Source organism: Schistocerca gregaria, chromosome X, assembly GCF_023897955.1.
Source record: "Schistocerca gregaria isolate iqSchGreg1 chromosome X, iqSchGreg1.2, whole genome shotgun sequence".
NCBI lineage: Eukaryota > Metazoa > Arthropoda > Insecta > Orthoptera > Acrididae > Schistocerca > Schistocerca gregaria.
This window is the reverse complement of record NC_064931.1, coordinates 651916670-651931959: the sequence shown is the minus strand read 5'-3', so window position 1 is coordinate 651931959 and position 15290 is coordinate 651916670. Positions and strand designations below refer to the sequence as shown.

General features: G+C 38.3%; 1 long non-coding RNA gene across 1 annotated transcript; it reads left to right on the top strand.

Annotated features, from left to right (window-relative positions):
- Positions 1-3481: 3481 nt before the first annotated feature.
- LOC126297499 (uncharacterized) lies at positions 3482-11961 on the top strand. Its single transcript, XR_007552533.1, has 4 exons — positions 3482-3569; positions 3661-3704; positions 11133-11439; positions 11640-11961. It is a non-coding gene; the product is annotated as an uncharacterized LOC126297499 (long non-coding RNA).
- Positions 11962-15290: the final 3329 nt, after the last annotated feature.

The following is a 15290-nucleotide window of genomic DNA, read 5'->3' as shown; positions in this document are numbered from 1 at the left end:
GAACGCACTGTTTGCAGAAAGATGAAGGAAATTGATTTCAAGACCTGTCGGCCCGCTATAAAACCAATGTTAACAGCCACATTGAAAGTAAAGCGTCTGAAGTGGGCTAAACAGTGGTATGATAAGGTTGTGGACGTCTGGAGATCGGTAATTTGAATGTAAAATTATTATTTACGATATGGTATAACCTATGTACATTTATAGATAGAATATTAATTATGCTTCTTGATTTTTACTAGTATGCTTCAGCGATGAAAGCACATTTCGTAAAAAGGTCTCGCCGCGACGAAAAACGTCTATGCTGTAATGACTTCCATCCCAACTCGTGTATCATATCTGCCACACTCTCTCCCCTATAACGTGATAATACAAAACGAGCTGCCCTTTTTTGCACCCTTTCGATGTCCTCCGTCAATCCCACCTGGTAAGGATCCCACACTGAGCAGCAATATTCTAACAGAGGACGAACGAGTGTAGTGTAAGCTGTCTCTTTAGTGGACTTGTTGCATCTTCTAAGTGTCCTGAAAATGAAACGCAACCTTTGACTCGCCTTTCCCACAATATTATCTATGTGGTCCTTCCAACTGAAGTTGTTCGTAATTTTAACACCCAGGTACTTAGTTGAATTGACAGCCTTGAGAATTGTACTATTTATCGAGTAATCGAATTCCAACGGATTTCTTTTGGAATTCATGTGGATCATCTCACACTTTTCGTTATTTAGCGTCAACTGCCACCTGACACACCATACAGCAATCTTTTCTAAATCGCTTTGCAGCTGATACTGGTCTTCGGATGACCTTACTAGACGGTAAATTACAGCATCATCTGCGAACAGTCTAAGAGAACTGCTCAGATTGTCACCCAGGTCATTTATATAGATCAGGAACGGCAGAGGTCCCAGGACACTTCCCTGGGGAACACCTGATATCACTTCAGTTTTACTCGATGATTTGCCATCTATTACTACGAACTGCGACCTTCCTGACAGGAAATCACGATTCCAGTCGCACAACTGGGACGATACCCCATAGCTCCGCAGCTTGATTAGAAGTCGCTTGTGAGGAACACTTTATCACAATTTATGAATTTAAAAAAAATTTCTTTAGATATAAATCAAAATTTGCTAACAAACTGTAGTGCATCTAATAAATTGTCCAGGGGCTGCATAACTTATGATATGACCTTGGAACAACACCTGAGAAGTCCTTTAAGAAATTACCGTAACTACTCATACTATTAGTTAAGAAATACTTACTTTTAATATAACTGCACCTATATAACCTCCACATTAGTAGCTGAAAAAAACAATAACAAATAATGCACCAGTCAGTGGTCGTTGAGAGCCGTGAGTGACATCATTTGCGTCGAAGGCGTGTCGCCGGTCGCGTTGGCCGTGCGGTTCTAGGCGCTCCAGTCCGGAGCCGCGTTAGATTAGATTAGATTAATACTTGTTCCATAGATCATGAATACGACACTTCGTAATGATGTGGAACGTGTCAGGTTAATAAAAGATGTCTGTACAAGAAATTACATTACACAAAATATTGCATGACACTAATTTTTTTTTTACTTAGTTTATATCTAAAAATTCAGCCAATGAGTAGAAGGAGTTGTCATCTAGAAATTCTTTTAATTTATTTTTAAATGTTAGTTGGATATCTGTCAGGCTTTTGATGCTGTTTGGTAGGTGCCCAAAGACTTTTGTGGCAGCATAATTTACCCCTTTCTGTGCCAAAGTCAGATTTAACCCTGCATAGTGAAGATCATCCTTTCTCCTGGTGTTATAGGTATGCACACTGCTATTACTTTTGAATTGGGTTGGATTATTATCAACAAATTTCATAAGGGAATATATATACTGTGAGGTTACTGTGAGGATCCCTAGATCCTTAAATAGATGTCTGCAGGATGACCGTGGGTTGCTGCTACGGTCGCAGGTTCGAATCCTGCCTCGGGCATGGATGTGTGTGATGTCCTTAGGTTAGTTAGGTTTAAGTAGTTCTAAGTTCTAGGGGACTGATGACCACAGCAGTTGCGTCCCATTGTGCTCAGAGCCATTTGAACCATTTGAAGGCGTGTCCAACCATAAATACACATCTGTATTACGTCACCAATGTGCCAGCTCACACAAACGAATGAAGCACGCGGCCCATATAACACCGTAAAAGATCTATGTCAAGGATTTCGTCAAACTTCTTTAACCAGATTCCATCACTCAAGTGATTACACTATCGCAAAAAGTTATATCGTAGTTGTTTGGAATCGTTAGCCAAACAGTGAATCCCCTGTCGGCAGTATCTGTTGGTGACGAGCACATTGTTTGAAAAGAATGATAATTCGAAACGATTGGGGATGAAACAGTGAATGGCAAGAAGAGAAACTCGAAGAGTTCACTGGAATTTGCTTCATGGGCTACAGAGTGAGGACATAAAGAATAATGACAAGTTTTTGGTAATGCTCCAGCAAACATTTTTATTTGCCCTCATGAAAATGGCCCCTCGCGTTTGCATATTGTATTCTTAATTGAGAAACGACATTTCTCAATTTCATTCATCACAACTGATGTTCTTGGAAAGCCTGCAACTGTCATTCATAATTTGAATAATGAAACACTCCGCTGGTAATGTATTTTTATGCTTACTATGATACATTTCGAGACTTTACATTTATCATCAAGAGAAAATATTTATTAGGTATTTTACGCGGTGTTTGTATGTCTGTTGTTCTGCATCTCTTGCCATGAAATTGTGTTTTTACGGTTTACTGCAGTTGGACGGATTTCCTTTGTCCGATTTTCCGAAACATCCGATAAAATACATATGCAAATGTTTGTACTTAATCATGAGATTAAATTTTCACAAAGCATGGTACAAATTGTGAAAAAATACTTAAACTATTCAGTGTTTCATTATTTTTTAATCATGAATGTTACATTTGCTAAAGATTGTGTCGTCGTTAGCTTAAGATTTTTAGTAACAATCGAAAGCTACTCCAGCTTTCAATATAGTACTCGAATCCCATAGCGCACCACTTTATATATTATTCCGGGAGCATGTGAACCAATATTTAAATCACCTAAGAAGGATTTATGACAGTTTTCTTTAATGTTCGATCGGTTTCAGCCGAACGCCCGTTGTACTGTACTCATTTAAGTTTCTCTTTCCACTGGCTCGAACAAAGATGATAACTGACGTTTCTGTTTACCTGTGAAAGTGTGAAGTGTGAACTTTGCCTGAAGCGGGCAAGAATTGAAATGCGTGTTGACATTTGTGACATGTTATCCCAATGTTGTGATGGGTTCTACGACGTATGTTGTAGCTTGTTTGTTGGCTATTGTTCCACTGATTGGGGATTTTGTGGTTAATGCAAGTGACAACCGATTAGCCAAGTCATTATCAGACAATTTAACTCATGGAGTAATTGGTTTTTTAACATGGTTGTTGGTGTGCGTTCATTATGCACACGTATCAGCCTACGTTTTATTAGCTGAGTCTGCTGCTTGTTGTTTGGCAGCTTCTGCAATTGATGTTGATCATTTTGTAGCAGCAAGATCCGTGTATCTTGAGGTTAGTCCATTTGTTCTTCTGATCCAGTAATTTCTACGACTAATCCTTTATCACCGTTTATAAAGTAAAACCAGTATCCTATTATTTTCAGACCTTTTTTTCTGCCCCTGCTGTTTTGAATGACTGATTATACGAGTGAGTTATCTGAATTTTGTACGAATCACTAAAGTAACTTTTGTCGAGTTATACAGGATGCTATTATATGTGCTTCATGTGTTGTGGCTATGGGCATGTTTATTTTGTCTCATTTCCCCAGTTCTGTTTAAAACGTAGTCATTTGCAGACGGGGGAAATTCATTTATCTGAAGGCTTGTCAGGCTCTATATTTCTAGCTGAATGAAGTATAGTAGACAAGATTCCAGTTTGTTTGAATTACAAAGTCTTAGCAGTTATTATTATTATTCCTCGAGATCCAGATTTCAGAAATTGTGTGTTGTCAAGACTGAATGGTGCAGTATTAATTATTGTAGAAGTGGGAAAGAGTGGAAATTCATGGGTCAGGCCATGACATTGTATGCCACAAGTACTGAAATTCAAAAACCTTTTAATCACCAAAAAACTTCCGTTATTTTGTTCAGAAAACTATGTAGTTTCATATGGTATAGTCATTCTCGTTTTTAAAAAAATATTAGTGTGATTTTTTCCTCACACATTTAGAAACAATAAAATATTTTCTGTTACATACGGACATTTCATTTTTATTATTTGTATCACACACATTGATGATCCTGTGACAAAATCTATGTGGACACTTAAGTTAGCCTAACAGGACTAAATTGGTATTAAAAGAAGGAATTTGATATGTTTATCAAAGACATAAAATTCCCCCCAAAGTTGTAAATGTCATTCCGTAACAAACTGTTGACATAATATAAAATATAATGAACAGTTAATATAAAATTTTCTTTTCCATAATTTCCTAATAGAAGAGTTTTACGATGTCTTCAGTACCATAAAACCTCATGTAACATGACTATTTAATAAATATTTATTTTGTAAAACTTGTTACAGAAGGACATTTGTTATAAATGTATATTTGAGTTTACCTCTAAAATAGAAACCAGCCACTCACAGCATGCCTTTACCTAGCTAGGCAATGAAACAATTGTCAGATGTTTTTTCTCCAGTTTTCTGTTCTCTCTCTCCATTGTTGTATAGGTTTCAAGTCACTGTTCGTGTTGGAAGTGTAAATTTGCTAGTTATAAATGTTATAAACAATTTGAAAGTAAGTATTAGTTTAATGTAAACAAAGTTTGTTTATTTGTGCATAAGTCTGAAACATTTTTTTCGAATAAGCCTGATTACTTCAAAAGCCTGAGTGAAGAATGTAGGCTATAATTTCATGTGCTATATGAGCAAGTGTATCAAATATTTACATGCTGAGGCATATTGTTAGTATTTATCTGACATCTTTCAAATATTTTTATAATTATTAACAGTGAAGGAATATCATAGCCTACTCTGCAAAGACTAGGTGACATTGTTATGTGCAACACTTTTAAAAACATGTAAAAAGCATTTCTCAATTTTTTGGCTTTGTAATTTTTACTTCATACTCTAAACAAACATGGCATATCTCCTTTGAGCTGAACATATGTTCACTCTTTGAGCTTGCAAATAAAATGTAATGTACATCAATGGCTTACTATGAAATTTTTGGAAATGTAATGTAAATTCAATTGCTTCTTTGGTTCAGTTATAGACTTAACAAGATTCTTGAATATATGTGCAGGTGTGATGGCCAAAACTGGTGCCGAGCGTGCTAAGGAATGCAGAAAATGAAAAATGAATGACCCAGTAACAGCGGAAGTGTATTGTCAAAAAGATCACAAGAAAAAATAAGCAAAACGACAGAAGTTAATAGCTGAGGGAAAGATGGGTCATTTATGAAAATATGAAAAAGATAAGAAAAATATACAATGCACCCTTGCTCGTCAAACCAGTGCAAATCCAACATTAAAAATGTCACCTAGCACGTTAGGTAAAGCTACCACTAGGATCAAGAGATGTCTCCCAAAATAACCTTCCAAGGAGGCCGAAGTTCTTGGAAAACTCGTCAAACCCTTTTCACCTCAAAAACTTAATAATTTTTTTTAAGTTGCTGGCTTTACTTCTAGGAATGCAAAATCAAAACAATCAGTATTTGAAAGAAAAAAAGAAGGGATTCTGTGCCAAATCAAAAATTACAGAAGGTGCTACAATTTTATGAAAGAGATAATATAAGCTGGCAGTGCTCTGGCAGAAATGAATTCATTTCTCTTAAATGTGGTAAAGAGTACAGGCAAAAGAGATTTTTGTTATACAATATTAAAGAAATTTAGAACTTTTCTGCAAAGAGTTACCCATTGGACAGTCAAAATTTAAACAATTACGACCAAAGCATGCGGTATATATAACACTAAGAGATCGAGAAGTTTGTGTCTGCACTTATCATGAAAATGCTGCTATGTTATTAAGGTCTTTGAACAAGCATGTGCCAAGCATACCAAAAAGTTTAGATGAAGTACTTGGGAAAACAGTTTGTGATTCCACCAATATCAGCTGTATAGGCAGGAATTGTGAATAGTGTGGCACTTCAAATGTTGACAGCTATTTTGAAGGGTTAGATTCAAACAAAAGAATAACTTTTCATAAATGGTGTCTAGAAAAAGGTCCTACAAAGAAACAAGAAATGCAAAGTTGTCAGAAGCAAAGGTACAACTTTATTTACAATTACAGACTTTGACCAGGCATGTTTACATTGCACGTAGGTAACACTTTGAGTTGCGCACGTTAAAACGTGTCTCCCTGCCGCCGTTGGATAAGCAGCTGCAGCAGCAAGTCGTATAACCCTAGCTTACTTATTTGTTAGATAGTTTAATTAATTTCTTTGCGTGTTTTTGGGTACTTGCATTGTTTAATTCATATATTTCGGGCGTATTATAGTATTTGCAGGTGTAGCATCGCGCTTTAGTGTTTACTTCATAGATTCTTATTTAAATTATGTGTGAGTTTCGTATAGGAGGTGCAATTTCGAGTTTTAGTTACTGTAATCGTAAATTCAGCAGGTTGTAGCGCAGTCGTTAGGCATTTGTACAGGTTAGTTGATACATTCTTTGCGTGTTCCGCTTGCGTTATCTAGGCACGGACTCGTGTTTCGGTAACTGTTGTTAAACATCGATTAGAATGGACAGGGACTGCGATTGCTGTGTTCGGATGAGGGCTGACTTGGCATCCCTTCGCTCACAGCTACAAACGGCGCTGATTTCGGTCACGCAGCTTGAGGCTGTTGCCAATGGGCACCACTGTGGGGAGCCGGACTCGGGTATCACGGGGATGTCAACCTCATCCCGTCTGTCCCCAGATCGGTCCGCCGCTGTGGTTGCCCCGGTTGCTGCCCGTAGTGGGGCTGAGCCCTCGCCTGTGGTTGATTGGGAAGTCGTTCCAAGGCGTGGCAGGCAGCGAAAGGCGTCCCCGGAGGCTGATCAGAAAGCCTCCCCGGTGCGTCTGACAAACCGGTTTCAGGCACTGTCTCTGGCTGAGCCAGATGCAGCCGCCTGCCCTGTTTCAGAGGATCATTCTCAGCCTTCAAGGTCCGGGCAATCGCAGAGGGTGGGCTTACTGGTAGTTGGGAGCTCCAATGTTTGGCGCGTAATGGGGCCCCTTAGGGATACGGCGGCTAAGGAGGGGAAGAAATCCAGTGTGCACTCCGTGTGCATTCCGGGAGGAGTCATTCCTGATGTGGAAAGGGTCCTTCCGGATGCCATGAAGAGTACAGGGTGCAGCCAGCTGCAGGTGGTGGCACATGTCGGCACTAATGACGTGTGTCGCTTTGGATCTGAGGAAATTCTCTCTGGATTCCAGCGGCTATCTGATTTGGTGAAGGCTGCCGGTCTTGCTTACGAGATGAAGGCAGAGCTCACCATCTGCAGCATCGTTGACAGAACCGACTGCGGACCTTTTGGTGCAGAGCCGGGTGGAGGGTCTGAATCAGAGGCTCAGACGGTTTTGCAACCGTATTGGCTGCAGATTCCTAGACTTGCGCCATAGGGTGGTGGGGTTTCGGGTTCCGCTGAATAGGTCAGGAGTTCACTACACTCAGCTGGCGGCTACACGGGTAGCGGAGGCTGTGTGGCGTGGACTGGGCGGTTTTTTAGGTTAGAAGGCTTCGGGAAAGTGCGGGATGGGCTGCAATGTCAAAGGGTGCTCGGCAATTACAGGACGTGCTTGGATCAAGGAACAGTCGGAATTTTAGTTGTAAATTGTTGTAGTTGCGCTGGAAAAGTCCCTGAGCTTCAAGCGCTAATAGAAAGCACAGAAGCTGATATCGTTATAGGTACAGAAAGCTGGCTAAAGCCTGAAATAAGTTCTGCAGAAATTTTTACGAAGTCTCAGACGGTGTTCAGGAAAGATAGATTAGGCAGAATTGGTGGTGGAGTGTTTGTGTCTGTCAGTAGTGGTTTATCTTGTAGTGAAGTCGATGTAGATACTCCGTGCGAATTGGTGTGGGTGGGGGTTATACTTAACAGCCGAATTAAGTTAATAATTGGCTCCTTCTACCGACCCCCAGACTCCGATGATACAGTTGCGGAACAGTTCAGAGAAAGTTTGAGTCTCGTAACAAATAAATACCCCACTCATACGGTTATAGTTGGTGGGGACTTCAACCTACCCTCGGTATGTTGGCAAAAATACTTGTTCAAAACCGGTGGTAGGCAGAAAACGTCTTCCGAGATTGTCCTAAATGCATTCTCCAAAAATTTTTTCGAGCAGTTAGTCCACGAACCCACGCGAATTGTAAATGGTTGCGAAAACACACTTGACCTCTTGGCCACAAACAATCCAGAGCTGATAGAGAGCATCATGACTGATACAGGGATTAGTGATCACAAGGTCATTGTAGCTAGGCTCAATACCATTTCTTCCAAATCCATCAGAAACAAACGCAAAATAATTCTATTTAAAAAAGCGGATAAAGTGCCACTAGAAGCCTTCCTAAAAGACAATTTAAATTCCCTCCGAACTGACTATGCGAATGTAGACGAGATGTGGCTCAAATTCAAAGATATAGTAGCAACAGCAATTGAGATATTCATACCTCATAAATTGGTAAGAGATGGAACGGATCCCCCGTGGTACACAAAAAAGGTCCGAACGCTGTTGCAGAGGCAACGGAAAAAGCATGCGAAGTTCAGAAGAACGCGAAATCCTGAAGATGGGCTAAAATTTACAGACGCGCGAAATTTGGCACGTACTTCGATGCGAGATGCCTTTAATAGGTTCCACAACGAAACATTGTCTCGAAATTTGGTACAAAATCCAAAGAAATTCTGGTCGTATGTAAAGTACACAAGCGGCAAGATGCAGTCAATACCTTCGCTGCGCAGTGCCGATGGTACTGTTATCGGCGACTGTGCTGCTAAAGCGGAGTTATTGAACGCAGTTTTCCGAAATTCCTTCACCAGGGAAGACGAATGGAATATTCCAGAATTTGAAACACGAACATCTGCTAGCATGAGTTTCATAGAAGTAGATACCTTAGGGGTTGCGAAGCAACTCAAATCGCTTGATACGGGCAAGTCTTCAGGTCCAGATTGTATACCGATTAGGTTCCTTTCAGATTACGCTGATACTATAGCTCCCTACTTAGCACTCATATACAACCGCTCGCTCACCGATAGATCTGTACCTACAGATTGGAAAATTGCGCAGGTCGCACCAGTGTTCAAGAAGGGTAGTAGGAGTAATCCATTTAACTACAGACCTATATCATTGACGTCGGTTTGCAGTAGGGTTTTATAGCATATACTGTATTCAAACATTATGAATCACCTTGAAGGGAACGATCTATTGACATGTAATCAGCATGGCTTCAGAAAACATCGCTCTTGTGCAACACAGCTAGCTCTTTATTCGCACGAAGTAATAGCCGCTATCGACAGGGGATCTCAAGTTGATTCCGTATTTCTAGATTTCCGGAAAGCTTTTGACACCGTTCCTCACAAGCGACTTCTAATCAAGCTGCGGAGCTATGGAGTATCGTCTCAGTTGTGCGACTGGATTCGTGATTTCCTGTCAGGAAGGTCGCAGTTCGTAGTAATAGACGGCAAATCATCGAGTAAAATGGAAGTGATATCAGGTGTTCCCCAGGGAAGCGTCCTGGGACCTCTACTGTTCCTGATCTATATAAATGACCTGGGTGACAATCTGAGCAGTTCTCTTAGACTGTTCGCAGATGATGCTGTAATTTACCGTCTAGTAAGGTCATCCGAAGACCAGTATCAGCTGCAAAGCGATTTAGAAAAGATTGCTGTATGGTGTGTCAGGTGGCAGTTGACGCTAAATAACGAAAAGTGTGAGATGATCCACATGAGTTCCAAAAGAAATCCGTTGGAATTCGATTACTCGATAAATAGTACAATTCTCAAGGCTGTCAATTCAACTAAGTACCTGGGTGCTAAAATTACGAACAACTTCAGTTGGAAGGACCACATAGATAATATTGTCGGGAAGGCGAGCCAAAGGTTGCGTTTCATTGGCAGGACACTTAGAAGATGCAACAAGTCCACTAAAGAGACAGCTTACACTACACTCGTTCGTCCTCTGTTAGAATATTGCTGCGCGGTGTGGGATCCTTACCAGCTGGGATTGACGGAGGACATCGAAAGGGTGCAAAAAAGGGCAGTTCGTTTTGTATTATCACGTAATAGGGGAGAGAGTGTGGCAGATATGATACACGAGTTGGGATGGAAGTCATTACAGCATAGACGTTTTTCGTCGCGGCGAGACCTTTTTACGAAATTTCAGTCACCAACTTTCTCTTCCGAATGCGAAAATATTTTGTTGAGCCCAACCTACATAGGTAGGAATGATCATCAAAATAAAATAAGAGAAATCAGAGCTCGAACAGAAAGGTTTAGGTGTTCGTTTTTCCCGCTCGCTGTTCGGGAGTGGAATAGTAGAGAGATAGTATGATTGTGGTTCGATGAACCCTCTGCCAAGCACTTACATGAGAATTGCAGAGTAGTCATGTAGATGTAGATGTGTCATTCCCGAAACAGACATTGTTGTACTAGAGGATTTCTCCGAAAACTTTTCGATAAAACATCAATCAGATCATGCAGGCTCACTGGTGTTCACCCAGTGTGTCTATTTTTACAGCCATTGTGTATTACAAGTGTCCTGAACTGAAGCACATAAACTACTGTGTTGTATCTGATTCTTTAGAACATAGTAAGGACAGTGTCCATGCTTTCAATCGGGCAGTTTTAGCACATCTGAAAACAAAAGTTGGGTTTCCAATTTCACATGTCCATTACTTTAGTGATGGAGGTGCAAGTCAGTTCAAAAGCCGGTTCTCTGTTTGTGATCTTCTTTTTCATGAAAAAGATTTTGGTGTAACAGCTGATTGAAGTTACTTCGAAATGGCTCATGGAAAGGATCCACATGATGACATCGGTGGGGAACTGGAGAAAGTCATTTTTCATTCTATACTCTGGGAAAAAATAGTAGTGAATAATGCAGAAGAATTTGCAACAGCTGCAAAAGATCTTGCCAAAAGTATTATTGTGGTTTATGTTCCAGAGTCAAGAATTGAATCAGTAAAGAAAATGTTGGAAAGCCGATGGAATAACCGTTTGCCTATAAGTGGCCTTCGAAAATATCATTTTGCACAACCCTCTTCTGATAAAAAACACGTCACACTTTTGGAAAATTCTGTTTTTTCCATGCAGCATAGTAGTGGAAGGACCTACAAACTTATTCAGAGTGCAAATGTTTTCAAGCAGCAGCAGAACCAAGTAGTTCAAAGCAAGTTAACAAATGATTCAACCTTGTCTAATGGTTCATTTTTACTTTCCAAAGTGTTTAGTGATACAGCTGTTGTACACAGGTATGCATGCATTATTCAGAAGTTTTATGCTGATAAGGACATTTATGAAGTGATGGGAATGAAGTCAACAGACAATACTAAAAACACATTTAAAATTGTCCATAATGATGTCTTTAATGTTTCTCCTGCTGACATTATTTCTGTGTTAAGTGAACCACATATTAATGGTAGTTCTGAAAGACCTACTTTTAAATTTTCAGATCCTGTTGATGTTTATGAAGAATAAATGAAAGGTTTTTTTTCTGGTACTTTCTTAAAAAAAACAAAAAAGAAATATCTCAGCAACATAACTCATGCCTTCTTAAGCAAGTAGTTATGCCTAAGTATATATTTTTTCAATTATTTTGACATTTATAAACCATTTTCCAGTGTTACCTTTTTAAATGTGAAGGGTACTTTCTCAGAACAGTGTTTTAAATTATGTATGTACAAAGTCTATATTTTACTAACAATAATTTCACTTTCCTATGCTACATAATTTTAATTTCAATGATAAATTAATATGTAACATGTATGATAGCATTTATTGTTATAAAATTCAATAAACAATGATGTATTTTGTGTTAAAAGTCAAATTTGTATAGCTGGGAAAAAATGTCCTTCCGTAACATCCTTCCGTAACACTGCAGCTATTCACTTTCTTGGATGCAGCATTTAATCTAAGAGCTAAAAAATCTATTATGCCCTTATTTGTGTACTAAACAGGTGCAGTTAACCAATTAAAAATTTTGCTTAGTGAAACATAAACATCAGAGCAGGAATTAATCTTTATATTCCAGTATAAAAAAATGTGCTTTTTCTTGTCCTTCCTTAATGCTCAGTAAAATAATTAATATTGAAATTATGGAAACATAATATCACTATTTAAATGCATAAAGAAATTCCTGTTGCTTGTAACAGTTTGCAGAATATATGTTGTGCCCTAGTTTTCCATTTGTAATTAAAGTTTTTTACCTAGATTTCACAGAAAAAGTGTCCTTCCGTAACAAACAAACAAACAAAAAATATAGCATGGCCTGAACCTCATGAAGGCACCTGTAGATTTCATTAAATTTTATTCAGTGTTATCTTGCCTTACTATAACCAATTGTTGTCTTGTAAGGTAAGGTTACCTAAATATGATACAAAATCATAAAATTTATTGCATTGTTTACAGAAAAAGTACAGGTACTTGTTAGGATAAAATTGTACATGTAACGGGTAAAAACTACTTCAAAATGACACTGTGTTTAAATCTTTATTACAAATGCAGACCAGAAAAAAATTAGAAAGCTATCATTTTTTGACTGAAAATTTTAAATATGACACAGCTGGTCTGAAATATGACATACACTGATATTCTTATGTACAATGAAGACAAGAGGTTGAGGTCATAAAAATGAGATAGAGAAACCAGTAAATTATATAGGCCTACATATAATGGGTATTTTTCTGTATTTTTATAATTATAGCATAAAACAAATGTAATAGTGAACTACAAAAATTACTTCATTGGTTTTTTTCTATTTGTAATAATATATTTCATGAACATCAACAGGACCATTAAACACAAAGCAGATTCCTCATTTGAAACTTCCCACCTCCTGTAGTAACATGAGGAACTTGCGTTCTTCCCAATCGCAATACTTTCATTCTGTGTCATTTTGTAGTACTTTTTGTTTGGTTGAAACATACCTGTAGCTGAATGAGTATCTCTTTTCTCCTTGAAATTTAGCCAAGATATAATCTTCTCCATCTATAGGTGTTGCATTAGCCATTATAGTAGGATCTGGCATGGATCCTTCAAAGAGCCTGACACATCTAGGCTCTCATCACTCTTCAGAGATATATTTGAATCCGAATCAGTTTACTCAGTTTCCTTTTCTCTTCTGTGTACTTGCCACAGCTTTGTTCACGGGCATAGCTTTCTGGTTCTTTTGCTATTGGCGTACTCCTGTTTTGTTTGGAGGCTTGTCTTTTTTTTTGGTAGTGAGTTACTGTGCTCTTCTGGGGTTTATTACCTGTGATAATAAGTCCAACCAACCACACTTGGACATAAGTTTGCCACCTTTTTAAAAAAATCCTTTGAAGCGACAAATTCTCAAAACTTGCGGAAGATTCACTACTGCAAACAGAGGTGGGTGTAGAGGAATTTTCGATACAAGCATCAGCTTTGACCAGTGACGTAGGAAATATGTGGCAAATGCCACAAACAGTAAGGGAAATATAACATAATGTTATCGGTATTTTTAAAAAAAAACAAACATGCTAAGCTACATTCAGTCTGTCACCACAACCAGCTTTATTTATTTTCATTTTTGTTGGCTTTGCCAGCTCTCAACCAAACTGTCACTTTCCAACTTACCCCATACCTCAAGCTAAGCTCCATATGAATGTATCACCACAACCTGTTTTGTACTTTTATATTCCTTAACTTTGCCAACTAACAAGAAAGCTGTGAATATGTGCAGCAAAAGGTAGCATGACAGCAGCAATTAATGTTACGTCACTGGCCAAAGCTGACAACTGATACTGAACATTCATCTTGACTCAATAGAGGTTACACTTCTTCCAGAACCATTAGCTTTAACATCACCTTCAGTGTATGGGCTTTCTTTTTTCTTACATCAAGAGGCCAAGCACTCCGTTTGTAACCCTGCATGTTCCAGTTGAATATAGCATGATATTTGCATAAAATAAATTTAAGTTCACTAGGAAGTTTTATCAGAACATTTCATTCTAGATTATATATGGCAGAATGTAACAAATAATACCTATAAAAGAGATTCAGGAGAACAACGCTTGAAAATCTTTTTTCTCCAACAAATACTTGATTAACACCATGTGTACCAGATTCTAGTGGTGGGTACACAACTAACAGCATGAAAACCTAGCACAGTGTTTATTCTCTGGTGCACTATGTCAACAAGAGTAAGAAATACAGTACAACTACTGCTGCATTATTGTCAACAGTAGTAGGAAATACACATTTTAGTTTGCAGAAGTGCATGATTAATAAAAAAAATAGTTTACCACTTTTGGGAATCGATTGCATCACATTTCAGGACAGTGCATATCATGTTTAATAATTCTGTTAACTGCTTAACCCCTAGCCGTCCACATCTTTCAGAATTGGATATTTTACTTTATTTTCAGTTTATTAGCTTCTTATACATTGAAATAATGCAAAATACATCTAAATAATGCAAACAAGCTATTACTTGATCTTTCTTTCTCATAGTGTGTCTGTAACATAATGTGTCCATGTGAACACACTAGGTGTGTAATGCGTGTTTGAAATTTGTCCATGGCATTGAAATTAAGTTACAGATATTTTTTATTAAGTACATTTTATTACAGCTAAGGCAAAATTTGGACTTTTGTGGTATACTTCAACACATTCTGCACTCAATTCTACATCACATTTCCTATATTTTTGTGAACTGAACTGAACTTTGCAGTACAAATGTACACATCTTCTCTTTTTCTCAATCTTCTTGATATACCATCATATCTTCTATCACTTGGAGCATGCAAATTATATCTGCATGTGGAACTGATAGAGGAGGGCCTGCCTGCTCCCTTTACAGGATTCACAAATTCTCTCCTGAATTCAAGCTGCATAATTGTAGCCCCTGTTCCTTTTTTCAGCTGCCTCAAATTGTGTATGGGTATGTCAGTGAGCCAAGAAAGTAACGTCCAGTACAATTTCTTTTTAAAAATATTTGTTCTGTAAATGACAATATTTTGATCCACCCTATTCACTCCTCCTATGTGTTTATTATAAGTTGCAATAAGCTGCAGACATTGTACTTGAATTGCCTACTTTACCTTTGCAGAATATCTTCTTGTGGATGATATGGTTTCAGCTC